This window comes from Sparus aurata, chromosome 20 (assembly GCF_900880675.1).
Source record: "Sparus aurata chromosome 20, fSpaAur1.1, whole genome shotgun sequence".
Classification (NCBI taxonomy): domain Eukaryota; kingdom Metazoa; phylum Chordata; class Actinopteri; order Spariformes; family Sparidae; genus Sparus; species Sparus aurata.
In genome coordinates, this window is record NC_044206.1 from 1,062,674 (window position 1) to 1,088,907 (window position 26,234).

General features: G+C 39.7%; 1 protein-coding gene across 3 annotated transcripts in view; it reads right to left on the minus strand.

Annotated features, from left to right (window-relative positions):
* The window catches only part of LOC115570877 (RNA binding protein fox-1 homolog 3-like), a 1,044,539-nt gene extending 1,018,833 nt beyond the window's left edge, over positions 1-25,706 (minus strand). The window contains exon 1 of one of the 3 annotated variants that reach the window (XM_030399653.1): positions 25,386-25,706. The gene's annotated coding sequence lies outside the window, so the exon portion shown is untranslated. The remainder of the gene's footprint in view (positions 1-25,385) is intronic. The other 2 variants (XM_030399654.1, XM_030399661.1) reach the window with 2 other exon arrangements.
* Positions 25,707-26,234: the final 528 nt, after the last annotated feature.

Genomic DNA, 26,234 nt, shown 5'->3' on the forward strand with positions numbered 1-26,234 from the left:
CTGATGGTGCAACAGATAGGACTGAGAATCTAAGATAGCACTACGAGGATCACTGTGGAGAGGATAATCATTCAGAAACTCATCAAAACACAGAATGATAGTGATTTGTCAGTGAGACGCTCCTCTTGAATACAGCTGGGACAGGGCTGCAAGCTGAACTAAACTATGGTCAGAATCGCATACTTTTTTTTTCTACTTTTTGTACCGCATTTGCTCTTACAAAGTTCATACTGTTGCATGCAGTATGCACAAAATTGGGACAGACTTCTTCACCATGACACTACACCTTGGATTTTGATCCTCTTGCTCCTATATCCGTCGCTGCCTTAGCATGACATTTGGGAGTACAAATTACTTAAATGTGCTTTGATCTGTCATTGCAGTGTCTGTCATTTTGTTAAATGAGCTGTCATCTATCTGTGAGCCGTCAAAAGTGAGTGTTCTCTTGGCGTTTATGTTTGTGTGACACACTGTGATGTATGACCTATCTTTGGCTGTGCAGAAGATAGTGTGTCAGAATAGCAAGGAAAGCAAGTTGACTTGCATTCTGCAAAATTAAGACATACTGGCATTTTTGGCATACTGCATTTTACATGCTTCACATTGGCACACACAGTCGAGGTCAACGTTTACATACACTCTTAAAGAACATGTATATCATGGCAGTCTGGAGTTCTACCACTGTCTTTTTTATTTAATGGAGTGAGTGGAAACTACCTTGTCATGAAAAAATTCATGATGTTTGGTTCAATAATGAATATATTAATGGTCTTCTGAAAATGTGACTAAATCTGCTGGCTCAAAAATATACATACAAGAAACTGAACTATCAATTTTGGTGATTATAGAATGTTGTGTGAATCAAATGTTCTTTGTATCACGGTCTCTTAACTTCTTCTGAGTGATTCTCATTGATAACAGATGACTCTTCTCAGCCCATTTTAATAGGACTTGTTTGATACAGCCATTAGACTCAGCCACAAACACTACAATTGGAAAGTCTAAAGAGCTCAGCATTGATCTGACGGAGCACAATATTGACACAGGACCTTCAAGCTTGACTGAACTTTTCTGTTGATGACATGGACCAAGAAAAAACCTTCTAGGGGAAACTGTTCAGATTAAACAAAAAATGTAGTTGTTTGGCTGCAGTGAGCAGTAATATGTTTGGAGGAGAGAAGGTGAGGCCGCCATGAACAGGTAGTATTAGGAAAGTCGGTAGAATAATGTAGAAGGGGGATTATCTCCAAATTCTTGATGAACACCTACAATCACCAGCAGAAGATTGAGTCTTAGGTGCAGTTGGGTGTTCCGACAGGACAATGATCCAAACACACATCAGAAGTGTTAAAGGAATGGATCATTCAGGCTGAACTGAGGTTTTGAACAGCCTTCATAAAGTCCAGACATGAACCCCATCAGAACACCTGGACTGTGCTGAAGAAACAAGTAAATTCCAGGAAGCCAACGCATTTAGTTGAACTTCAACAACTCTGGCAAGGAGTGGTTAAACATTCATCCAGAGGATGACCAGAAGCTTGTGGATGGAAATCAAAAGCACCTGACTGATGTGAAAGTGGGCGAGAGACTTTTAACTATATTTAATACCTTTAATAAATTAATTACTGAATCAAACTTCATGAATGTTTTTTGAAAAAGTCATATGTGTTCCTCTCATTCATCACAGAAACATGAGAGCTGTAGAAATCACTGGAACTGCAGACTGCTGTGATATACATGTTCTTTACAAGTGTACCTTTGACCACGACTGCACGCTGCTACCAATATGTCTGTAAAAGGCTCATTTATGGGCTATAATGGCCAAAAAATCCACCAACCAATACATTGGTCCTGCTGTACTTCACTTCCTTTTCTGCTTGTGCCACTCGACTTTATAAACTATTTTATTGTGTTGTAAATTAAACTACCCAAAAGTTTATACAATTACAGCTGAAATGATGAGTAGATTTACAAGAAATGAAATGGCAACAATGTCGATAATCGTTTGAATGTCCAAAAGTATTTTTTTGATTAACTAGCAGGTCTAGGTGACGTATAAATGTGAAAGTATCAAAATGCTCAATCCACAGCGGAGTGCACAAAGCCTGTATTTAGAGACTGTGTCTTCAAATGAGCCACCTTAACCTGCTCACACCCACCCATTTTCGGTAATTTCACCTATTTAGCATACCCAAATGGAAAAGCTGATAACACAATAACTACTACTCTAGTTTCTGTGAATGTGTTTATTTAGCATGTACCATACACACAACCAAAATGACATCAGTTCAAACATGGCTTCAGTGAAAGATGCAGCGGGGGAGGTAGCACTGGTATATGCAGAGGAGGATCGTTGCCGCTTCTGCCGACCACCTTCAGCAGGAGATGGGGTTTGGCGTCTGAGTGTCTTACTTTGAGGCTCCCAATCCACGTCACTGTCAGACTGTGACTTACAAAACACAATGCAATGCACAAATGTTACCAAATATAATGAAAAAATATATAAATGCATTTCAATGGGGTGTTATTTACATAGGAAACAAATATACACGGATATGATATTATATATTACACAAAAACATCAGGGAAATAACTGTACATAAACAGAATAATTGAATTGGGGGAATATTCCCAGTGTCTGGTCAGTGAAAAAGATCTAGTTCAATTTGTTTACAAGCTTGATAAAAAAAATCTAAATAAAAGGGAATTAGAGGCTCAAAATGAATTACATTATAGAATAGGATTACAAGGATTACATAACTTTAGTTGAGTAGTTGAGTAGCTAGCTAGCTAGCTAGGCTTAGCAAGGCTAATTAGGCCCTGGGGCGCTAACCATTTAGCATCATTTATGACATGCTAATGTGTACTGTACTGTTCACTGTAATCATAAAAAAACCCCACCCACTAACTTTCATTCAAATTTCACTCATGGCTAAATAAATAAATAAAACATGATCAAAGATAACGTTACTCACCGATCTAAGATGTCGTCAAGTCCCTGAGCGAACATCTCCTCTCTCTCAGAGTCATACTCACTGTCTTGACTCTCATCAGATGATGCTATAGTCCATTCCTGGTAGTCTTCTCGGACATATTTGGATTTCTTCCTGGCTTTCGCCATTGTAAACTCTGAAAATGCCTACGAAAGAAATGTAAATGTTTGCTGCGTCTCTTCACCATGCATCTGCTGCGTAAAGTCCGCCCACAAGTCGCCAGACAGGGAAACCCCTCGGCTCATAAATACCTGACCTGGGCACGCCTGCCCTCATTAGAAAGGTAAAATAATTGGCTAGAAGCCTGAGTGATTGACATGTTGATAGCCAATACGCTATTCCTATACTAAGGCAGCGAAAAACAGTAAACAAAGTCTATTGGTCCTTCAAACAGGCAGCGCTCGATCTACTTCAGGGGCTCTGCTGGGGTGAAAACTGAACAGAAAAAGATGGGGACACTTTTATTTTGTAGCCATTAAAGTGATGAAAACAAGCATACCCAACATCACCATGGAGGAACTAGAAAACATTTCGGTGCGGCCGGTAAAGTATGGACTTTATTTGCCGGACAAAGTTGGCAGACGGTAAACAAATGGACTTTACAGGACGATATTCACAAGCTGGAATAATTTTATGAAAAGCCATTTTGATGCTTTTGATCAGTGGATTCTTACGGACAACTGGAATATAGATAATTGAGGAATGGACACATATTACGGCTTTATGGCCGCTTCAAAGGTAGGGAGTCGCCGTGTGTTTCTTGTGTCTCACGTTTACCATGCTGGTAAATATCAATGATTTATGGTTTGGTGCTCATGATTTCTGCCAAATCAACTGGATGAATGAATTGCGGAGATTCTACCCTTTCTAACGACGTATAGTATGTCCATATTGATGAAAGTTGAAGCGGGATACGTCACTGCGCAGTGTAGACATACATTCATTTAACCGAAATGGCCCTTCGGCGGGCGGGTGTTTGCGGAGAGGTTAATGTCACCACCCTCACCCCTAGCCCCAGCATGGCCATGGATGTGAAAAAACACTGGCATAGCTGATATGGGGACATGGTGGGTTGTTCTTGCTCAGGCCCATGAGAACAGACCAATCAGATTGGAGTGGGCTTTCCAGGAGGGGTGCCTTAAAGAGACAGGCGCTGAAACAGAGCGTTCAGACTGATGGTTAATAGAGGCGCTGCAGGGATGAACAATACAAGGAAAAATATCTAATTTTTGAATATTAAAACATGTAAACATTTTCCAGTACACACCTAAAATGCAATTATGAACCAGAACTTTTGCATAATATGGCACCTTTAAATCATTTTTCATGGGTGGAGCCGTTTGTCCCTTTCTTTTGAATCTCAAGAACACTTTGAGGGAATTTCTTCAAATTTGGTAGAAACTACCACTCGGACTCAAGGGTGAACTAATTAGAATTTGATGACGAAGGTCACTGGGACCTCAAAAACCATATTTTTGCCCATGGTCTTCAGAGTAAAGTAAATAGTACCCACAAATCACAGAAATATTAAATTACATTCAGGACTCTTTTACACTTTTATCCAAATCTGCCTGTGATTGATTTTTTTTAAAAATCATGGAGAGGGTGTAATGGTACAGAGTGGGTCATTTGGCTGTCACTTATTTGATTGAACTGAAATGCCACTCTGTTTAAGTGTGCTCTCTGTTTACTCAAATGCCTGTCAAAGCTAATGTGGTTTTGTGACGTCTCTAGCAGCTTCAACTAGAAATGATTAAAAGTAATAGTCTCTGGAAAAGGTTAGACTGCAGTTATTAGACATTTCTGGTGGAAGTCGGAGAGTATTCTAAATCCCTGTCTAATTTTAACCTTTTTCATTTCGGGCGTAGCTAAGCCACCTGTCATGCACTGCCTCTGACCTTCAATTGAACCTAGAGATTGCGTAAATAAGCTTTTACTTTTGTTGTGTGTTTCCACGTGTGTGTGTGCACGCAGACAAAAATCCTATGCATATTTCTCACTTTTACTGCTTTGTCTCTCGCCCCCTCTCTGCTGGCTGACAGTGTGGATTGCTCTGCTCCATTTCTGTGTAGAGAGTTGTTAATAACAACCTTGCGTCTGACAGAGTGACACACACACTCACACAATTATACAAGCACACACAGGGTTACCATTGGTGCCATTTTACGCTTCATAAACATTTGATTATTTCATTTGTCATCAGGGCTTGAGAATACTCAGCCAGTCTTGCAAAACACACACCATGTAGATACACATACATAGCTTGCCAGTGTAACCCAGTGTTATTTTGTTGTTAAATATTTTATTTTATTTTCATTTTTCAGTTAATGTGTGTCTTTCTGCCAGATATTTTTTTTTCCTATGTACAATGAATGCATCACAGTGCCACAAATGGCAGTTTTTCGCTAAGTATTGTTTTTTCCAATTTACTGTGAATGCACCGCAGGACTGCACACTGCAGCTTCGGTTAGCGAGGGAGAGAACTTTCTTCACTTCTTCTGAGATTCGGAATGAGAAACGACTAGGAGAAAAAACACAGTTTTATCACTGAATATGTCCTTTTTGTAAGTTGTAAAGTGATATGGTCGAGTCCTGTGATGGTTTAAGCCGAGGAGAGTGGAATATTGTCGAAGAATATCCTGGTGAGTGTTAAATGTATGCATTTAGCAGCCTGTTTCTCGAATGTATGAACAAATAACGTTAGTGTGAATCAGTGTACACTTTAAACTATAAAACCAGTCAGGATATGCTATTTTTGTGGGGAAGTGATTGTTTTAAGCTGTAAATAAGTTGTTAGCTGTGTCTGCAGTGAAAAGCTCAGCTAGCTAACCTACACTTGTTTTTTAGCAGGCGCACTGCACATGAGCTAACACGCTGTGTGGAGTGATGTTGTGAACCCGGTATAAGTTTCATATGCACGTTTATTTGTTCCACTGGTCATTTATTGTGTCATTATTTTGTTTTTGGATAAAAGATTTATTGTTATTGGCCAGTAACTGTGACAGCTTGAAGCAAAACAGCATTTCTGACTTAAAGATATTCTTTATTATTTTGAAACCCAAATGCAGGTAACTCATTTTAGGTGGATTATACATTTTATTTTGCACATTGAGTAATTGCTCTGCATGTTTTGTGCAGGCTGTTTTTTTCCGTTGATAGAATGGTTTTAAAGAATGAGCAGTGTTATCCATGGACTGGTTTCTGCCTGAAGAGTCTGCAAAGGACGTTCTGGATCTGATGGCCACCTGTTTTCCAGGAGGGTGGTAGGACAAAAAAAAACGGATTTCCCATCTCCTTTGGAGGATTTTTTTATTTTATCTGAGATCTCAGACTTTTTTTTATATATTTTTATTTGGGTCAGGCCTGACACACACACACACACAAAAACTGAGTGCAACAAACTGATATGGACAGTTGAAGAACTGCAGGAAAAAGAGAGAACAACCTAAATGAACAGGATTAAAACTGATAACTCATTGGTAACAGATGTCATTCAACTGATTGAATTGATTTTCCTTTTACTCTTTGTTCCATTTGTTTCTGTTCATGTCCATGTTGTGAAACAATTTTTGGGTCAAGTCTTTAGTGGGAATAGTTAAAATTTTGACAATACACATTCTACTTTTCTACTAAAGTAATTGTCAGTCTCTTATTATGGTTAAGTTTAGTTTAGTTTAGTTTAGTTTAGTTTATTAGTTTATTATATCGAAGACAATCCCAATTAATTAACTGCATCAACAACAGTAAAAAGGGCAGCTTTAGCCAACATGGCTAATATCCTGCTGTAGTCCCCGGCCAGATGACAATAGGCACCCTAAAAAAACAAAACAAAAAAAACAAAAAAACAAAAACAATATATTACAGCACACTGATTAAAAAGAGAGCATTAGGATAGCTAGGATACAAGATAAATCAATAATGATGATATATGTTGGAGGTTTCTTTTCACTTTAAGCAGAGTTACCATTGCCAATCTCCTTACGAATCCTAGTTATTTGAGCCCTGGGTTGTGTAGACTTAGACAGTTTGTGTTCTGAAAGACCAAATTGATTCAGATTCCTGACTACACAGAAAAAGGGTGACACCAGCATCCACAAACTGAAAATACACATATATGCAAGACACATCTGCGATAATACATGTTAAGAGATAACGTTACACTCATAGGTGCTTCTTAATCAGCTATTATCCCACACTGCTCTAATAAGAATCAAAAACCCCAAACTTACGTCTGAACACATGCTGCTGTAATATCACTTATACACAGGTCACAAGAGCACGCACACACAATTTAGAATAAACAAAATGATTGCACAGCTTTTGCGGCTGCTAAACCTGCATGGAAAAGATGAAAAAAGTGTAATTTCTACCCGCAAAGGGTTAAATGCACCCCAACCTGCACTGCCAAGCAAATAGCCTTCCAGTGCTCCGGTAATATTTGCATGTATTTAAATTAGGAAATATGCATACATTTGGGACAAAATCGGCCACTGTCTATGCAAATGAGCCTCACTGCAAACAACCTCCAGTTCACAAACAACAACATTAATAGCCACATACAGTAAAAAATTATTACCATCTTCAGAGATGGTGGTAACTGAAGCACATTTTAAAGGGAAAAGTTTTCACATTTATCTTCCTTATTGTGTGCATGTCAATAAAGTAATTATTCACTCTGCCACAATCTCTAAGAGCCAATTTTATCTTTGCTTTTTAACTAGTCTTTGTTCTATTTTGCCACATGGATAATCGCGCTAAGCTGAACAAAACTTGCCAAACTGTTTGTACTGTAATATCATTGGCTCAGTGTTTTATATGAATGTGACCTTGAGACGAGGCAAGTAACGGTTCAAGTGATTCATGGTGCTATCGGCATCTAAATTCTGTTTTTCAGGAATTCACCCCAGCAGTTTCTGCTGCACACACCAAATGAAGCAAAACAGGTGTTGAGTTTTCACAGGTGGAACACATATTCTGCAAGACTTGGCTGTGGTCCTTAACTGCTGTGGTTCTACTACAGGTTCTGCTACTGCTGGCCCTGCCTGTTCACATGGAGTTTAGCCAAATTAAATATTGGTATGGTCCTCTGAAGCTGAAGTATGTGGATCATTTCCATCCAGCTGCTGCGCTGATTTATTCTTATGTTTTTGGGAAAGCCATTAACATTGTGTGTTTTTGTTATTTTGTCCACCCCCATAATAACTACATTGTTTTAGTTTTTGTTCTGGCTCTCATTGCTTTACCCATGGTTATATTTAAAATACAAATGTAGCAGTAAAAATAAACCATACACATGTCAAAATGTAGAAAACACCACATGACAACAAGGATGTATGATATCACAACACTGACACAGATAACCAATCAGGACACGACCTGGTATCAGAACCAGACACACTTTTTATAGCAGTGATAATACTCCATTCCATCTCACATACTCCTCTCTCACCTTTCCTCTCCAGCCCCCCACCATCTCCTCTCTCTTCCTCTATATAAGAACGGTCAGCTGTCATCTCCCATAGCTTGTCAAGTCTCAGGCTCTTTGCAACAATCTTATGACCCCTCGCACACCTTTCTTCAAGCTTTCCTTTATCTCCCCCTCTCTCTTTCTCCATCTCTTTCTCCCTCTCTCTCTCTCCCCCTCTCTCTCCTTCTCTGTCTCTCTCTCTCCATCTCTTTCTCCTTCTCTGCCTCTCTCTCTCTGTCTCTCTCTCTCCCTCTGTCTCTCTCCCTCTCTCTCTCTCTGTCTCTCTCTGATGGCTGTCAGGAGCACGGGGGTGATTGGAGGTGTGTGAAAGTTATGGACAATGACAGAAAGAAAGCAAGAAAAGAAAATAGCAATAATGTCACCTTCTAAAGTACCTTCTAAATGTCTTGCACAATGGTTCGATGGCTTTCTCTGTCCCCAAGGATTTAAGGTCAGCACTTTATGTCAGAAGAGACATGTCCTTGTCCCCACCTGTAGCAAACTATTGACTGGACCAAGGGAGTATGATTGGCAGGCACAAAGGCCAATCACTAAGGATTTACAAGAGCAGTGAAATATCCCACTGACATGGCGTGAGGAGGGTGAAGACAGGCACATATGAAGTCAGTTATTCAGCAGTCAGGATGCTCCTTGAGAGGATCTTCACATAACCCCACATTTCACTCTGGCCCGTACTCACCAGGCACAGCTACTGCAAGTGATATGATTGCTGGTTTCTCACCCGTATTGGTGTCAGGTTCCGATCCTGACATAATTGGCTCATCAGTTATGGGACTGATGTTCCCGATCCCACTGCAGATTGCTTGTTTGCTAACAACAGTGGAACTGTGAGTCAAGGATGCTCATGCTTCGCAGGGCTTGCCTGGGGCAAGTAAACTCTGGCAAGTGAAATGCTACATGCAGCTGTCTGATCAGGAAAGTGAAAAATAAATCACATGTCTCAAAGAAATCTATCTGACAGAAAATAATAATAATAATAATACATTTTATTTCATAGGCGCCTTTCTGTCACTCAAGGACACCTTACAGTAAACAAAGACAATTTAAGCCACAAAGTACACAAGAGAAGAAAACAGTAAAAATGGACAGAAAATTCATTTAACTAAGAAAGGCGATCTTAAACAGGTGTGTTTTGAGTTTGGACTTGAAATCAGATAGTGTAGTGATGTTCCTTATTTCGGGTGGCAGAGAGTTCCAGAGCCGGGGAGCATAGCGGCTGAAAGCTCTGCTCCCCATGGTGGTGAGACGGGCAGGGGGGACAGTCAGCAGAATGGAGGAGGATGAACGGAGGGTGCGAGAGGGAGTGGCGATATGGAGAAGACTGGAAAGATATGGGGGGGCAAGATTGTGAATGGCCTTGAATGTTAGCAGAAGGATTTTGAAGTCAATGCGGGACTTGACCGGGAGCCAGTGGAGCTGCTGTAGGACGGGAGTGATGTGGTGGATGGAGGGGGTTCTGGTGATGACACGGGCAGCTGAATTCTGGACCAGTTGAAGTTTGTGCAGGGATTTGTGGGTGAGACCGGAGAGGAGGGAGTTGCAGTAATCCAGACGGGAAGTGATGAGACTATGGACGAGGATAGCAGTGGTATGGGGAGTAAGGGAGGGGCGGAGGCGGTTGATGTTGCGTAGGTGGAAGTAAGCAGACCGGGTGATGTTATTGATGTGAGATTGGAAGGAGAGTGTACTGTCGAGGATGACACCCAGACTCTTAACCTGTGGGGAGGGGAAAACAGAGCAGTTATCAATGATGAGGGGGAAACTGTCGGTTTTGGAAAGTGTTGACTGTGTGCCAATGAGAAGAATCTAAGTTTTGTCAGAGTTGAGTTTTAGTAGATTTGAAGTGAACCAGGATTTTATTTCAGTTAAGCAGTCGGTAAGGGAGGAGGGAGGGAGGTTGGAAGTGGGTTTGCTGGCGAGGTAGAGCTGGGTGTCATCTGCGTAACAGTGAAAAGTGATGTTATGTTTGCGGAAGATATTGCCAAGGGGAAGGAGATAAATGATAAAGAGGAGGGGCCCCAGGACAGAGCCCTGAGGCACACCAGAGGTGACAAGGGAAGGTTGGGATGTGAAGGTTTTGAGCTGGATGAACTGAGTACGGCAGGAGAGATATGATTTGAACCAGTTTAGAGGAGTATGAGTGATACCGAGGGAGGACAGTCTCTTGAGGAGGGTGGTGTGACAGATGGTGTCGAAGGCTGCACTGAGATCGAGGAGGATGAGAATGGAGAGTAAACCAGTATCAGCTGCCATGAGGAGGTCGTTGGTTATTTTTAAGAGTGCAGTTTCTGTGCTATGGAGAGGGCGGAAACCAGACTGGAACTGTTCGTACAGGTTGTTGTTGAATAAATGAGAATGGAGTTGAGTTGCTACTGTTTTTTCAAGAATCTTGGAAATGAAGGGGAGATTAGAGATTGGACGTAGGTTATTGAAGTTTGTGGGATCTGCACCGGGTTTTTTCAAAATTGGGGTAATTGCGGCAGTCTTGAATGGTGTAGGAACAGTTCCAGTGGAGAGAGAGGAGTGGATAATGGCAGAGATGAGAGGGACCAGGGAAGGGAGGCAGGCTTTGACCAGAACCGTGGGGAGAGGGTCTAGCTGACAGGTGGATGGCTTGGACTTGCGGATAAGATCTGAAATTTCTGCGGAGGTGGGGAGCTGGAAGCAGGAGAAAAAGTGGGTAGGAGGAGGAAGTTCGGATATGACGTTGAGGGTGGTTTGTGAGCTGAGATGTTGGTGGATCATCTGGATTTTCTGACTGAGGAATGACATGATGGAGTTACAGAAAGCAGTTGAACAGAGGTGAGATGGTAGAGATTCTGGGGCTTGGGTGATATTCTTGTACAGTGAGAATAGTGATTTAGTGTTACCTTTGTTGGAACAGATTATAGCAGTGTAATAATTGGATTTGGTTTGGGTAATGCAGTTCTTGTAATGTAACATATGATTTTTGTAAATGTCTTTGTGAATATGAAGTCCAGTTTTCCTGTATAGCCGCTCAAGTTGTCGTCCTTTAGCTTTCATAAGTCGAAGTTCGGGGGTAAACCAGGGAGCGGAAAGGGAGAAGGAGACAGATCTGGTTTTTAGCGGAGCAAGGGAGTTCAGTATCTGTTGGAGTCCAGTGTTGTAGTGTGAAACCAGCTGTTCTGACCAGGGTGAGTGAGTTCTGAGTGGCCATGAGGGAGTCAATGCTGGAGGAGAGGGAATCTAAGTTAATATCCTTAATATTGCGAAAAGAAATGAGACGGGGGAGCTTGGTAGTGGAGAGAGAGAGTTTTACATTAAATGAGAGGAGGAAGTGGTCGGTTATGGGGAGTTCAACTGCAGTTAGATCAGAAGGGGAAACACCAGAGCAGCAGATTAAGTCCAGAATGTGACCCGCACAATAAAAATGCACAATATAGAAATGAAGTTTGAGTTTGCTGATGTTGTATAAGACAGAATGTTAAAGCTACATGTGAGGGACCTACTTTTTTGCCCAGAAGCTTCACATGAAGGCTCAAGTGTGATCGTATTCCTGTAATCCAGCCTTTAGGTCTTTATTGGTCTTTGTAATATAAATTCACAAAGCAAAATTCAATGAGTCCAATGATGAATCCAAAACTGAATGTGTTCAGTGGTTATTCATTCTTTGACATTAACCCTCCCCTGAGCCATGATTCAGGGTCTGGATTTGGGTTTTGACTGGTATAGTGGTTTATATCTGGATTAATACATGTTGAAATTGTTTGATTATGGCTGTACTATCTGCTCCCTGTATCTTCCATAGCTACTAAACTCTGCAGTGCAGTGTTCCTACTGGCTAGCTAGCACTAATGCTACAACCAACCAACATTTGGCAGTGAAAAGGAGGGACATTTCTGTGGTACCTGCAAATGATAGAGCAAGACGGATTTTGGACAATTTGTCACAAGAAAGAAGATAGAAATTCAACCTCAGTCATAGCTCAATTTTGAATTAAATCATAGTTCCTGCATTGACATTGTTGGGAGTATTTACCTCATGACACAACACCAAAGACTCACACACACATTGTCTATACTGTGGACAATAACACTCAGAAATTACATCGCCCATCTCCCATTATACATGTCTTAGTCTATTTATGATAATGAAACCCTGTCACCACTCTAAACATCAAGTCTTTTAAACCACTTTTTATGAGGGGCACATTTAATAAAAAGGGCCAGACTTTTACATTCCCTATGTTATAATGTGTTAAAACAATGCAGCGAGGTTAGAAGTAGGTTATCTTAAATTCACTCTGCCTAAACTGCCTAGTTTGAAACTTGTTTTTATGAATTAAGAGTATTTCTGTTCGTGGCAACAGCCCTAACTTATTATGGGCCAATTAGCCACCTACTAAAATGATCAAAGGCCTAGAATGAGGTTATTTGAGGGCCAAATTCAGCCTACAGGCTGTCAGTTGAATAGGTCTACTATATCTTAAAAGCAAGACAACATATGCTGAAAGTTTGAATAGTTGACATTCTAGAGATACAAGCCTTTCACCCTCTCTCCCTCTCTGCACCAACTCATTCTCTCTCTCTCTCTGGGGTAGTACTGTCAGTCTGCCTGGCTCACCCTAAGCCCAATGTCTGGCTCTCTCTCTGCTAAAGCCAGATCCCACCCGCCCCCTCTCCTTCTGTCCTTGTCGCCGCCTGGTGCCAACCGCTTTTCACTAGCTAATACCACTTCACCCTTTTTTACCCTCCTCCTCCTTCCAAACCAGGACTCACATTCAATCATGCTATCTTCCCACAGCAGGCCTGACAAATATCCCGCCATCGAGCGAGGAAAATCGGCCTGGAGGAGGGAAGGGGGTTTGAGGGTGACCATAGTGAGAGTAAAAGAGACTGAATCGAGGGGGGATGGAGTGAATGACATGATAGAGGGCAGAAAAGGAAGGGGTGAGAGTGCAAAAGTAGGGACAGAGGGAGAAGGTGAACTACAGCAAGGCAAGGGTGGGGAATTCAAAGGACAAAGGAACAAGACCAAAGGACAGAGCAGTGAGTAGATAGGTAGAGAGGTTGAGGGTAAACAAATAGAGGGAGGGGTGGAGCCAAGAAATTATTCTTAAGAAAAGAGGAAGAGGTGACAAATGATGAGAATTCATACATCATGTGTCCAACTGTGATCAGTTTTTTCCCTTCTTCCTCCATCTATTTCCACTCCCTCCCCCTGGCTTGACATCCTGCCTGGTTTGGGTGAATATAAGCTGTCTATTAAATGTCTGAGTCACTACTGAAGTAGTTTCTTTCTGTTAATCATCTATGTGTATCCTGCTTTTGGTGAAACAAATTTGTGACTTAATCTATGTAGTCTATCATAGATTTTGTTTGATTAGCTCTTGAAATTTGTCACATACACATACAATAATTTATGACAAGCTTCCAATTCCACATCATAGACTTGGTGCGTTCCATTTGAAATGGTAAATTGAAATGTTTGAGATCCCAGTCAGGAACTTCGACTAGCATGCTCCTTGAAGTCAGACTCTGTATTAACTGCCGCAGCTTTATGGTACTGGGTTCCAGGTACTGCTTACTGGTTTAACAGTCACTAGAAACCCACAGACCAATTGTATACGTTGTAAATCATCTCACATGACACTTCTTAGCCAATCAAATCAGCACATTCTAAAAAAGCGGGGCAATAGAGTGAGTGAAAAAATTCACACTCAGACAGACACATCTGTTGGAGGAAATGTGAGTGACAGAAAAGGTCATTCACATGCCATGCTGACAGGCGAAAATGGAGCTTTTAATTGAGAATGGATGCTTACAAGTCCATTGTTCCCATCGACGGTTCAGAACCAATACGTCTCATATACCGTGGTGATAATTAAAAGCGGCAATTTGAAGCACCACTATGAGACGAAGCACAAGTCTTTTAGGCTAACGTACCCACTCAAACCCAAAGCTGTAGCTCACTTCTCTCACTGAATAAGAGAGCGTGGAGGGACAAGAGAGAAATAAAGACTGTTGAGTTGTTAAGATGTGTTGAAAATGTTTTTCAAAGACATTGAGATATGAAATGTAGTTAATAAACAAAGAATAGGAGAAGCTCAGGGTATACTGTATGTATTCTTTTCTAAAATTAAGCACTAGAAGAGACACTTTTTTCAAAAGCTCTCTCTCATGTAGCTTATTTGCAGCCTCTTATTATTTATGGACTTTAATGTGAAAACTGACAACGTGAAATAATGAATTGAAATATATACACAAAATCTAGGAAAAAAAAAATCCAGTTGGACCTCTTTCAATTTTAATTGAATACCCTGATGTATAAAATAAAACTGAGCCAAGAATGCCCCAAACAACAACAGTTCTTCACTGGAGGATGGAAACCATTACATTATCCAAACATCTTTATTTTCTGTGAGTAACAATACGCAATGAATTGGTTTAAACATTGTTTTTTATGCAATAAAACTCCTGTACTCGATCGCGGCAACTTAAACTTAATGGTATACATTCTTTATTTTTTCTCTCACAACTGAAAAAGCAGAATAAATGAATTGTTATTCACCTCTGTCCGTCTTTGTTCTTTTTCTTTCCTCCATAGTGACAGATGGTACTTTCACAGTATAATGGTTAAGTGAATCTCATTCAAGAATATGAGTTCTGCTGTTTTGCACATTTGTGTACCTTTATGTCCTGTCTTCATATTGCAGCAATTTAACAAATGCAAAAATAACAATTCATATCTCCAGCTGGCCTGACTGACCTGCGGGCTGCAGCACAGCTATAGATGGAGAGATATGGAGACAGCTGAGAAGAAGTTAGATGAGGCTGTTGGAGAAGAAGAGAGTCTAAGTCCTTTACCACAGTTGACACTCGTGGTGGTCTTAAAAGTAGCCTGAGGCAAGATTTTGTTTTTAAAATCCCCAAATCCGTTTTATCAGCATTAATCACAGAGTGGGTCTTCACAGACTGTTTCATCTGTCTTAATAGAGGCACAGTAGACTGAGCCTACATGCCCCAAAAAATAATTTACTAGTAAAGAGTAAGAAATCTCATCCACTAAGGAAGTTTCAAAACTCTTCAGTAGCAGTGAGTAATGACTCCATCCAGGCAAGGGCACATCACCAGGAGAGGAAAACTAGGCAAATGTTTGGACAAAATTTTAGGAAAAGAATGGTTATTAATAATGTGACAACACTGAAGTTATTTTGTTAATTATTTTACCAGACTTATTTATATTTGGAAATTCTACTGATGTGAACATTTAAAGGTTTAAAATGACAAAGTTGGGATTTCCTACATTAATTAGTGGGCTCAGGTTATTTGAAACTAAATAAGATAACCAGCGGTGGGTTGAGCCTCGTGAAGATTTTGCCAGAGAAAGGTGGACCATTACATCATTTTCCAGCAACTGTTAATGGATGGCTGGATGTTAATGCTGTGTCTGAGTCTGTGACATCATGTTAAGGTGTAAAAATGAACTCTTAAGATTTCTTGTATCTCAACAGACGTAAACTGTACTTTTAACTTGGTACAGATAGCTGACATTAATCATGTTGACATATTTCTTGAGCTAAAAATAACAAAATATATGATTTTGATACAATAAGAATACAATTAATTTAATTGTTGTAATAATAACATATAATAATAATCATAACATGGTAAAGAATTTGAAAAGGTCTTTATTCCATTCGGCTCAGATAGTGTTGTACCAAGCAGTAACCGCCATGATGTCTTTTTAAAAAAAGAAAGAAAGAAAAGATTAATTTGCCTTTTCCTAAGCTTCTTTATCTATTTTAATTTTTTGTAACTTGTGCCCTGATCTTGAATTTCTTTTTGGATTATCCTTGTATCCCTACTACTAATCACTTAGAGCCGATATTCAACATTTTTTTAAAGATGTGGCAAAAGAATATTGAACAGAATATCTATACGCCTGATAAAAGGGACCACATTGGCATCCCCCCCTCAACCTTTAAATTCTTTCAACAGTTTTTGCTTGCATTACTACAGTCTCTACAGTTTCTCCTCAGCTAACATCATGGTGCTCTTCCTTGAACATGTCTCTTATGAGGTCCTACAGTGGACATGACTGACTTCCCAACAATCTCTCAAAACCTGCTGCTGCTTCTCCCCATCTGTCTCCTCTGGGGCCTCTGTTTAAGAAGAACCTTTAAACATCTATAGGTGAAATATTTGGAGGATTTGAGTCACACAGCCCTGCTATCCTGGCCTCAGGATATAACTACAAAAGAGAAACATGTTGGCTAAGTGAGTAGAGGTTAAATGCAGGAACAATGAGGGGAACAGTTTGCAGGGTGAAATAGGTGGACCAAGAGTTTGCAGGTGCAAACCACTGCAGGGAGGCTGAAACTCCTGAGGACACACTCTCCGAAGATGAATGTTTGAAAGTGTCTGAAAATAAAACAATGATGTCTTTCAGAAGAGGGTGAGAGGACCAGGAACAAATAAGGCTGCAGACATGTGATGTGTGTGTGATCTGCCGCAGCGAAGGATTTATAGGTGTTTCCAGGCTGCAGTGTGTGGACATAAATAAGGCTGAGGGGAGAAAGCTCCCTATTGAACATAATCAAATAGATTCTTTGGAGTGCCAGTCATCTCTCGCTCTCTCTCTCTGTCATACACACACACACACATAGTACTTGCTTTGACAACATTGTATGCACTCTGTATGTAATCCTCACCAATCCCTCAGTTTTCACTGGGTTGGCTTGAAATTTGTCCCGAACATCCAAGTGACCCTAAGCACTTGAAACTTGGCAACAGGTATTAATGTAAATAGTTAAATAGTTGCTGAATGCTTATAGTAATCAAATTAATAACAGGCAGTCATTTTTCACCAGAGTGAAAACCCTGTCATTTCCCAAAATGTGTCCACTTCACTTTCTGGCATACAAATGTTCCCTTTGTGTAATATTAATATAGTTATATCATATCTAGAATATCTATGTCTACCAAAAAACTATGCGCCACAGATCTAGTTAAATAGCTTCAGAGCTGAGAAACACACTTCTTATTATGACTGTAGATTTTCCCAAGAAGGATTATTTAAATTTCCTTGAAACTTTTAGTATGTGGAAGTGTTAATACTCATTGCATAAATATCTATATATAATGTGTGTGTGTGTGTGTGTGTGTATAAAAGTCAAAGATGTTGCGTTACTCCGTTATCGTTAATAATTTTTGCACTTTTCACAGTCAGTGTTTTTATTTCATCTATACAGTAGATATTTGTGTCGACTTCAAGGTTGTCTATCTGTCTGACACTTATGGAGCTTACTGTCATTGGGTTTAGGATATTTCCAAGTTACACCATGTCATGGTTTGGTTTGCATAGATGATGATATCCTGTTCCGTATGCCAGGACACAGTATTAATCTTAATTATTTAGCTCAGTGCACTTGTATTATCTCAAAATGTCTAACTTCGCTGAACTAACTTCTGACATTTTCAGCTTACATTGAAACAATACAGTAAACCTGGAATAATCCCACTTTTATTTCTGCAAATTAGATTGCAAAATATCCAGAATAATGTCAAATCGACACTCCAAATAACCAGCTCTGAAGCTATATCTAACAGGATCTGTAGCACTCATTCTTTTAAGAGAGGATCAAATAACTTCAGAACTACATAAATGCTACACAGAACCAAAGTTTGTTTGCAAGAAAGTAAAAATTAGTGGAAATGTGACTTTTGAAAATGAGAGATTCTTCAGTCTGTTTAAAAGAAAAATCTTCCTGTTATTAATTTGATTACTGTAACCATTCAGCAACAACTGTTTTAATGAATACATACATATAAGTTTTGGGTTTATTTGATGTTCAGGACAACCCAATTTAAACCCAATTTGAAAAATAAGCGATAAGTGAGGATTACATACATATACAGAGAATCACTAAAAGATGAATTTTAGCTCAGAGAGCCAAACTTCACAACTTGAATATAATTTGGAGTATGGCTTTAGGATTTTGCTAAGTCCCATGAATTTAACAGAAGTTGCAACATGGCTTTGGATGAGTTGGCATGGAATGACGCTAATGCAACAGACCACTGATGCCATATTTCAGTTCTTGACGGTTTAATTACTGTGTCCTGCAGACACTTTCCATCAATGCCACAAGCAACATCTGAAGTAAACCCCTCTAATAAAGTTTATATTTAAATAGAAATAACTGAAATCAGCTCTACACATAACACTACAAAATAAAATAACAGACACTCCTGGCATCACAACCTGCTTCAACCATTTACATTTAATAAAATATAGATACCGTATTGACCCGAATATAGGACGACCCTGATTATAAGACGACCCCTCTTTTCAAGACTAATCTTCAGAAAAAGTCTGATAACCAAAATTCGTTTCTCAATAACAAACTCACATACCCTCCTGTCAATCTCTTGGAAGCGGCCGCTTAGAGGACCACGGTAAGCTTTTCGCTTACTGTTAGCGTTTTCAGACGGTCTTTTTGGACTCGCCATATTTCTTGGCTGGCTGACAGTTGTTTGGCGCCTCCGCTGCATTGACCACCATTATCTTAAAATTAGCATCATAACTCCGCCTCAGATGTCTGTTAACTTGCCCCACTTTTGATCCACTTTGCTCCGTAAAATCACCGCGTCTATCCATTTTTCATCTCCTGTCACTTCTTCTCCGCTGTGATTGACAGATAACAGCCACAGTGTCAGTGACGTCTCTACAATAAGCTAGCGCCCTCTGCAGTTGCGGTTGTGTATTGACCCAGACAACTATCAGCATGTGTCAACGGTTAGACCCCGATTAAAAGACGACCCCACTTTTTCACATAATTTTCATTAAAAAAAACCTCGTCCTATATTCGGTTCAATACGGTAATTAAAAGACAGTAATATGAACAACAAAGATGTCTGACATGAATGAAAATCAGGAATGCTATTAATGTGCGTAACATTCCTTAAGGGTACGTAGGAAGACTTAATCAAAAGCCAGCTGTTTGGATCAAAATGTATTACACCGCATGGCTTTTGGCAATGCTGGAATTATTCCTTTAGTGTTCTTCTTTAAAAATATCTTTCTCAAAAAGAATTAAAAAACCATCTACAGACATACATCCCAAGAGATTTATTAGTGACCATAAAGAACTGAAACAATATGAAGCATACATCCAAAACATGATGCAGTATATAAAGTCACCAGGGGGCCCCCAATCGAGAATTTTTTTTACATATTAAATGAATTAAACAAGTGACATAAATGAATGAATAAATGAATGGAGATTTCAAGACAGGATGATTCTGATTTCAAGATCAATATACCTGCCTACAATTGCTGTCTGCCAGCTTTTGAGTCATGTGCATAACTTAGACACCTCACATGCATAGACAATTTGTGCGCATAGACACTGCATCAAGTTCAATCATCTTATTAGAGTCAGTTGGAAGAGATGGTAATGTTAAGCCATGTCACTAAAAAGACAAGCACATGTGACTCCGCAATGTTGGGAGGGGGGCCACCTAAAGGCTTGGGCCAGCACTGTCTGGGCCTTTGGGCCTTGCACCTAGTATAAACGGGTTTACTTGCTGTCAGAGGACATACTGGACAGACACACACTGGACAGCTGGTAACTTGTGATTATGTGTGAGAACAAATTATTACCCAGCAAACTCAGAGACAGTGAATAAAATATGAAGCTTTAATATAAAGCTTAGAATAAGATTGCTGCTGCCCCTCTGCGTACCACAGTGTACTTCTGCAGCCAAAGTGCCTTTCATAAATCTCTATAACATACTACAAGAACATGACTTGTGAAAAAATTTGCAGAACTGTTGTGTTCTGCTCACAATTTACAGCCATGTTTGCAGAGCCCCCTTTATCACGGGAAACCTTCTTGCATTCTTCCACTGCAGCGGCTTTAACATTTTAGGTAATGACACGTACAGCTTCCAAAAGACAGAAATGATGTCTCCGGGCACATTAACCCTTTTGTGCATGAATTATTAAATCACAAAGTGAGAATAGTTTTTTCCTCTTTAAAAATTTAAAAATAGTGCCAAGAATATATGTTATTTTGAGGGATTTCAATTAAATTACCACTGTAACACCAACTCTATAAAAAGTGGAGGAATAACTATTCAATCCTATTATTTGCAGGAGACAAGACAGGTCAAAACAATATTTTTTTAACTGAATAAGAGATGTTAGAAATACTTTTGTTAATTATATTGTTCTTCTACACCTTTTTTTTTTTTTTTTGCAGCTGACAATACATCTATCCACTCAAGTGGAAGTTATGCACCAAAAGGTATATTGTAGCCTATATTTAGGTAAATTCTGAAGCCTATTTAATATTTACGTTAAATAAAACTTTTGAAGTGCTAAATATTTTACATTAAACCCCCCAAATTGTGGGAATCTAAATCGGAGGAATATTTCCTTTGGCATGTAATGTCCACTTGAGTGGAAAGGCGTCCTTTCACTGACAGGAAAAATGTACAAGAAAAAACATGTTAAAATCTGCATAAAGATATTTCCTTACTTCTTACCTTGTTGAAAGTATGTCTTTGCTGAGAATAAGAGGATTTAACCAACTCAATTGCCAGAATAAATGATGGCAAAGTAGGTTTCTTCAGAAACACAGTTAAGTCAGTACAAAGTCTCCTGTCACAATGCTATGCTTATATTCTTGTAAGGTTCAGGTTAGGTTAGGTTACTTAATTATCTCTGAAGGAAAACTTTTTCAGTCAAATTAATTTGTTTTGCGTGACAATACAGAACAAAAATAAAACCAATATAACAAATCATGAAAGACATAACACTTAAACAACACATTACTGTATCACAATATCAGTATTGCACTGATCCCTCAAACGATAAATGCAACTTTTGTTCTGAGTACCAGTGTCCTATAGTCCCACATAGATTTTAAAGGACAAAACACAACACAGAGCTGTCTTTGCCATTTCCAGATCATTTTTGGAATTTTCCTGAAAAAGAGCCCATCTTCTTTTGAAAGTGTTGGCAAAGCAAATGACATCAGAGAATACACAGAAAAGAGCTGCAGAAGAAAATATTTTGGAGGAGAGTGTTCGCTGTGATCTGCAGAGCACCTGTTTCTGAACAACTCCGGACGCTCACTACAAAACCTCTCTGAATGCGCATTAACAGTTCATGGCTCCGTTAAAGCCCTTGTTCACATGCAAATCCCGCTCCTGCTCTTTCTGAAAGCCTTTGTCGCTGTCTTGTCTTCACCGACACGACAACACACACACACATTTTTCTCAGGGACTTGTCATCGTGTTCAACACCAATGTCTCTCTCTCATCTTTTTCTCCATCCATTTATCATTCTTGTGTAGAGGGGGGATTAGGCCTCAGGAAAAAAGACTTATCTGTGCTGTCAGTACAGCACACCAGACAATACAAACACACACACACACACACACACACACACACACACACACACACACACACAGTACTACATTCACTTTTAAACCAAAGGCAACAAGCTACAGTAGTGATACAATTCAACAAAGTTAGGATAACTGTGCTTAAAGAGATTAGGTCATGTGTGAAATACAATCCAGCAAAAAGATACAGAGGAATTGTTTTATGAAAGCTCCAAATGGTGTTGTTTTTGTATGCATGAGGGGAGCTGCGTTCAGCAGGAAAACTTTCTGAGCAGCACCTGACTGTATCAGTCAGGAAAGTGTGTGTGATAGATTACAGAAGCAATTGAAGGGAAAAGAGCAATGTTGTCTCATGAAAATGGATGTTTACGAGAGAGTGAGAGATGTAAATGGAATATGTCATTCAGAATGAATTGTTATTGTAGAAATTATTGGATGACAATGATGAAACAGTTGGTAATTAGACTGTGGAGGTTTATTCTCCATTAGTTTTCATTCTGAGCAGGCAGTCAGATTCTTCATTTAGCATCAAATTCCAGTCTTGTGTTTTCTCTTCTATTCTCACATTTTTGTGAGTTGTGGAAGGTTATAAATGCTAAAGAATGTCTGCACCAACACATTGTTGCACTTTTGTATGCACTTTTTTAAGCGTAGATAGACCTTCTTTAAATGGGCTATACTCCTTTACCAATTTACCTTTCTGTTTTTTCTTATGTGTCATCTTTAAAAACACGGAAAACAGGTAATAGTAGAAAGCAGCAGGTCATATACCTCACTAAAACAAGAAGACATTAAACCTGTTTTAAGTCTTAACCATTAACATTCTAGATTAGACACTGATCTGACAAATCAAGCAGTGTGTAAGGATCAGGTACTAACAAGGAAGCCAATGACAGGAAAAGTGGCTACTTTTAAATATCTTTTACTTCAGTCTCTCTTTCAAATTCAGCACTGACTGAACAATGTGACTTGAACAGATGGAAAACTAACAAGGCATCGTCCTTAACTTCAACACACGTCAGAGCATCCTGCGTAGCAAAGGGCAAAAGCTAGCCTGTCCATCCAGGTGTTGTGTTTTCATCACAACCAATCAGAGCTGGAGCTGATGAACAACCACGACTGCTGCAGTCATTTGACCCAGGAGTGAATGCTGATTGTCCTTGTCAACATTAAAGACAAAAGCCGGACATTTGCAGAGGTTAGGTGTTTCTGGCCAGTGAAATAAGGGTATAAATCCTCTAAAGAAGTTTATATCTTCATAAACACAGAACTGGACCCACTGTTGTGGACCCAGCAGTGTTTCACACACTCATCACACACACTGTCTGGACTTGGCTTCCCTATATTCAAGCCAACTTTCCCCCACCGCTGCCTCCACACAGCAGCAGAAGCGTTTCCTGATGTATTTCTGCTTGCTGCTGCTCCAATCTGAGAAGCCTCTTTGATGTAGACACACCCTGCCGAAGTGTCACTCACTAAATCCTTATTGTGAGAGTAAATCCTGACAAAAGCCACAGATATCCTACCCTCCACACTTCCCTCTGACGCCTGGCAGTCCCCGGCTAACATTTCTTGATCCTCCAGGAAAACATCTTCCTTGACACATGCATACACACACTCATACACACACTCACTCACACATACATGTGCAACAGACACACTTGCATCTGTTCCGATACTAATGGAAGTAAGTTATGCATTTTCTCCCCTACTCTACATTTGACACACTTCGTTGCAGCTGAACACGTTTTCTTCACAAGAGAATTGTGCTTTTTATTTTATGTGAAGAATCAGCATTCTCACACTGGAGGAAGTTTATATCTGAAAATAAATGGAGACAGTATGGTGACAGCAAAGCTCAAGCACATGACAAAGTAGATGAGACTCAGGCTGCACAACACTGTAGCACCCAGTCCCTCCAAACACACTAACATCACATCATACACCACTTATAGTTAATGTCAGATATTGCACAAACTGTCTGTATGTGTGCACGCTGTTTAGATATTTTCACAATGCTGATACATGAACATTGCACAGGTGTATGCACCCAGATCCATCTAATGTACATAGCATTTCTAACATTTCATCTTATTCAATTATATCAATATTTTAATTATTGCAACCTTTCTCTCTCCAACCCTAGTGTTGCTACTTAACACACTGTTAGTTCCCTTGTGTCAAATTTAATTTTCTCTTACGGGAGATCAATAAAGGTACATCTTATCTTATCGTATCTTATCAATTGTGGTGTGAATTTTTAATCATTTGATATAAAACAAATCTGTGTCTGTTATGAACCCATACAATCACTGATTGTTAATATAAAAAGAGCTGCCACAAATGTGAAACTTCACCCAGCATTTGTTTTCAGTTTTTTCACAAAAATGTGGCTGCATTTAATTCCTCCTAATTTTGACATTATGTTTTTGTCTGACGAAAAGAAAAAGTACCAACAAACGCTACAGAGAAACCACAGAAATAAGTAAAAATTACTGTGCATGAGGAAGTGGGAAAAGAAGGGATGGCGGCAGGTATCATAATCCCTCATTTTAAGAAGTTATCATAATCCCTCTTTTTACTTCTCTCCTTGCCAGCCCACCAACCTCCCTTCAATACTGTCCTTCTGTACTTCACAATATGCCTCTGGTATATTCTTCAGACCTCATTTTTAAGAAACACTAAAATAAACTAATCTTATCTTACTTTGGAAAGATCTTTACAATGACTGATTCCAGCCTTCCCTGGGTTTTTGAGTGTAGAGTGAAGTTACATTTTAGACCAGTGTGGGGAAATACCACTCAAGAGAGTGCAGCATTGTTTCAGTTCAGAATATAAATCAGATTTACAAACTGTTACACAATTTTAATGTAAGAGATAAAATGAAGTGAAATCATATCCTATCAGGATGAGAGCAGATGGCAAAAAAGTAACAGTACAAAAAGGAATTGTCCCAACGGCTGATCGGCAGCTCATTCATTTTGAAAGATCTGTATACATTTATTTAAAAAAACTGTTATATATGTTAGTAGACCACAAGATATGATTTAAATTAAACCAAATTGCACCACATTTCCTATGCAGAATTTAAAGAAAATGTAATTTTGCTGTAGGGAAGTGTAGAAAACAGATTACGAAAATTTTAATGAACCACAATTACTTGAGACACACACCAACACACCAACCCACGCAGTCAGAGCACATTCTGCAGCTTCACAATTTAAAAGTGCATACATTTCTACTTTACTAACTACTTTGCCAAAAAACATATTACATTGCAAGTTTATATATGTTTAGAGTGCACATTTTATAAGCACTATGCACAAACAATACTCATCTCCTCCGTATTTCTATGTGCGGGTCAGTGTAATACCCATGTCTACACTTTGTAACACAGTAATAAACACTCAAATACATACACACAACACACAAACCCACGCCCACCAGTTTAATTAGTTAGGAAACAGCACAACACCTCAACAGTGACTGGATGGAGAAAAGCATCTATATACAGTAGAGTACTCACGGTGGTAACGAGTGTTGCTTTCTCTCAGTCCACTCAGTCCTGCCTCTGCCTCTGGATGTCTCCCTCTCTCTCTCTTTCTTCCACTACCTACCTGCCAAATCTATCTCTCTTTTTCTTTTTCTCTCTCTCTCTCTTTCTCTCTCTCTCTCTTTCGTTCTGTTCCTGTCTCTGTTTTCACTGTGATCGCTGCTCTGGACACACACACATACACACCACAGCAAACGCACACTACATATGTTATACTGCTCTGCCGAACTGACTGCTCTGAGCGAGAGACTGAGATGGTGAGTGAGAAAGAGAGATAGAGGAGGGGGTATTAGAGAGTGGGGAAGGAAGGCTTGCTGTGTGTGTGTGTGTGTGTGTGTGTGTGTGTGTGTGTGTGTGTGTGTGTGTGTGTGTGTGTGTGTGAGGGTGTGTGTGTGTGTGTGTGTGTGTGTGCGTGTGTGTGTGTCTGTGTGTGAATGCGTGTGAATGCGTGTGAATCTGTTTGGTGTGGCTGGCAGACGAGCTATAGTAAGGGAAAGCTGCTTTGCCTCCCAGCGAGTGAGTGGAAATACAAAACATACACACTACACTATACATGAGAGAGTGTAAATGCACACTCATGTGATTCCATCCATAAATACCAGTGCAAACACTGAGCGCAGTAATGGTGGTAATGAGAGACAGAGGGATTCACACACATCACAAAGCAAGCTGGGGCTTATGATGGATGAGGAATAGGGCTCAGAGATGTGGCGAAGACCTCCACTGTTTGTGTGTGTGCATGTGTATGTCTTTTAGTGAGTTTCAGCACACCATGACAGGTAGTGAACCTCTGAGGGAACAAGTTTCACTCCACCCACCACC